Below are 3,518 nucleotides of genomic sequence, written 5' to 3'. Positions count from 1 at the left end.
GATATGTAAAAGAGAGGGGAGAGTAGAGAGAGTGAAAGAGAGTGTGGTGAAGCCTGCCGTACTGAAAGCGGTGTAATTCTGACCCGAGTTCCATTAGCCTGTTACCGCCCGGAGGCACGGCGGCCGCGCTGGACCGATCTGACCGAAGCAGAGCTGCCGTGGACCCACGTCCTCCCTCCATCTCCCATGCATTGCTCTTTATTCTCTCATTGTCTGCGCAGTGTAATGGGTTTGAAGCCCTCGGCTTCCTGGTAGCCTGGCTTCCCTCCACCTTCCCGAGACGGCGCAACCTGCAGTGACCAGCCGAGCTCCGCCGAGGGAGCGATCAATACCCCCAGCCCTGGAGGAAAGGATACACATCCACCCGAAAACACGTCGCGGGGGGAGGCAGGAATTATGAAGGTATGCTCTTGAAGCGATTTGCATCTTTGGGACGTTTCCATCGGTGGAATTGTCTCATCTTTTGTAACATAGTAGCGGTGTCGTTTGCACCCTGTATCCTATGAACACAAAGCGTGCCGACTACACTATTGTGCTGATTCTCTACAATAAAGCAGGTGACATTAGAGCCGAGCTGCTATTGTGTTTAAATATGCCGTGTTTTCCCCGTCGACCCGTCAGTGTCACACGTCGTTTTATAATTGGTTTTACACATTCAAATTGAACAGGTTGCTGTATAAACACTGTGTTTACCCCCCTCCCCTCCCCCGTGGAGCTCAGTGACCAAATGAACCGTCTTCTGAGCATCCGTGTGCGGATGAGAAGCTTATTTACATGGATTTACGCCAAACAGAGTGCTATTATGTGGATATTATGCTACTGGGAGAAAAATAAATCTCTATTCGGTCAACTTCAATGATAACCATATCCAATTGTTTACTTTTGGATTAATAGAAGTAGCCGTAGCTTATTACAAAGGTTTTAAAGCGTCAGTTTCGCCGCTAAATGTCTGCGAATAGCGCCGTGAGGGTGAAATAGAAGAAAAGGGTGTAGAAAAGATGTGTTTGTGCAAGAAAAGGGTGTAGACAAGATGTGTTTGTGAGCTGGAGTCAGGGAAAAGTCAGTGTTGTTTGGTAGGCGTGATCACCTGGTTAATTAATGTCTAACGTAAAAAGAGCTGACAGCCATGAATCAGGTGAGTCTGTCTCGGTGTAGCGAGGTGAGTTGGAAGACTAGCGCTGATCCTAGATCAGCAACTACTGAACAGTTTGAATTTTAACGGATCAGCTCAGTTGTACACAACATTCAGAGGACTCTCCATACGGGTCCTCTGAATTCACTAGACTATGATTTAATCTGTGTCTGGGAAACTGTCCCTCAGACCGAATCAGATGGTGGACTAGAGTAGTAGCCTAGTTTAACTGCTGGATATTAAAAGCTGGTTTTCCTCTGGCCAAGCCCAAGGCTCTACCATTAGACCAAGAGGCCCCGGCCGCCATATAAGGCCTCATTAGAGAAACACCAGCAGTATGATTCAGTACCATCAATAACCGCCCACACACCGAACCATGTACCTTATTATAAAACACATCCATACTAATATACATAATATATATAATGTACTGTATTATTAAAACATGTGCGTACCAACATACACACTGAACCATGCTGTAGGCTATTTATAATAATATACACACTGAGAGAACCATAATGGATTATAAAACTCATCCTTACTAATATTCACTTTGACTAAACCATAATGTATTATAAAACTCATCTGTATTCACCTCTCATGTATCACGAGACACACTTAGAAATGCTACCTATAGAACCATAGAGGCCATTCTTGCAGGGTAACTCTTTTGGAACCCTTTATGATCCAGTGACAGAACCCATTCACAATGAAAGGTTCTACCAGGAACTAAAAAAGGTTCTTAAAAGGGGTTTTCTCCAATGGGGACAACCGGAGAACCCTTGTGGAACCCGTCTCACTCAGAGTGTAGTCCTTCGGTACCTGGACCCGGCCCTCTATAGGGGCTGTAGGTACCTGGACCAGGCCCTCTATAGGGGCTGTAGGTACCTGGACCCGGCCCTCTATAGGGGCTGTAGGTACCTGGACCCAGCCCTCTATAGGGGCTGTAGGTACCTGGACCAGGCCCTCTATAGGGCCTGTAGGTACCTGGACACGGCCCTCTATAGGGGCTGTAGGTACCTGGACCCGGCCCTCTATAGGGGCTGTAGGTACCTGGACCCGGCCCTCTATAGGGGCTGTAGGTACCTGGACCCGGCCCTCTATAGGGGCTGTAGGTACCTGGACCAGGCCCTCTATAGGGGCTGTAGGTACCTGGACCCAGCCCTCTATAGGGGCTGTAGGTACCTGGACCAGGCCCTCTATAGGGGCTGTATAGGCACCTGGACCCGGCCCTCTATAGGGGCTGTAGGTACCTGGACCCGGCCCTCTATAGGGGCTGTAGGTACCTGGACCAGGCCCTCTATAGGGGCTGTAGGTACCTGGACCAGGCCCTCTATAGGGGCTGTAGGCAGGCAAGCCAGAGGTCTCAGCGTCAGAGCAATGACTGGAAGGTTTAATGTGATTTATTGCTCTATAAATGTTCTTAGCCCTTAGACATACTCCTGGAGCTTGCTTGATCGCCTTGTTGAGAGGGGTCAGGGAAGAATTTTTACAGCTTACTTTTCTGGCCCCTGGGTGATACTGTTTTTTTGCTTCCCTCTGGAATATGTAGAGAGTGGGTCGTATGCCCACATCCCTTGTTCTCTGTAAAGCGCATTGTGTTGCCTCTGTGTATGAAATGCGCTATACAAATAAAGCTTTGATTGATTGATTGACCGGGCCGGCCTGCTTGACCAGGGGGGAACGTAGCGGGTTCCAGGGGGGCTTCTGGCTGAGGCGGCCAGGTGGGCGGGGAGGTTGGTCTCCAAATATAGACTGTTTCAAATGGTGAGAAAAACGTTACCTATCTAGCTGGGTTGTCTTGGCGACGAGGAGGAGGAAGACGAGGAGGATGAGGAGGAGGAGGCGGCGGGGGTATGTCCTCAGGCGCGCTGTCAAAACTGCTGATTGGATAGTTCTGCTTCCAGAATCCATGTCCCGAAGTTGTACTGCATCCTCCTCTCTCTCTCCATCCCTCGGCCAGAGTGTGCAGCCGTGCATTAATGTAAGTCATAAATAAGGTGGAAGTCCCCCAAGCCCTCGCTTGCTCACTTACACTGCCTTCACGCCGAATGTGTGTGTGTGTGTGTTGATGAAGAGGTCAAACGACTCTCAGAAGGTGACGGTGACTTCGTGACTCTCCCCGTACTGTATGGGTGACTTACATTACACAATAATTAACAGACTGAACACATAAGGATGTTTTAGGGCGTACCCCACCTCTCATTCAACCATCATGCCCTTCAAAAGTGAGAAGGGAGTACATGTTTGACTGCTAAACTTTTATTGCTAAAACAATCTGTAAACAACTGACTGGTTGACTGGTTCAGCAAATAGTTGGGACATGCTTGCTTCTGATTGGTTGACTGGTTTAGAAAAGGGTTGGGACATGCCTGCTTCTGATTGG

Source organism: Borostomias antarcticus (assembly GCF_949987555.1).
Source record: "Borostomias antarcticus genome assembly, chromosome: 11".
Taxonomy (NCBI): domain Eukaryota; kingdom Metazoa; phylum Chordata; class Actinopteri; order Stomiiformes; family Stomiidae; genus Borostomias; species Borostomias antarcticus.
This window is presented reverse-complemented; position numbering follows the sequence as displayed.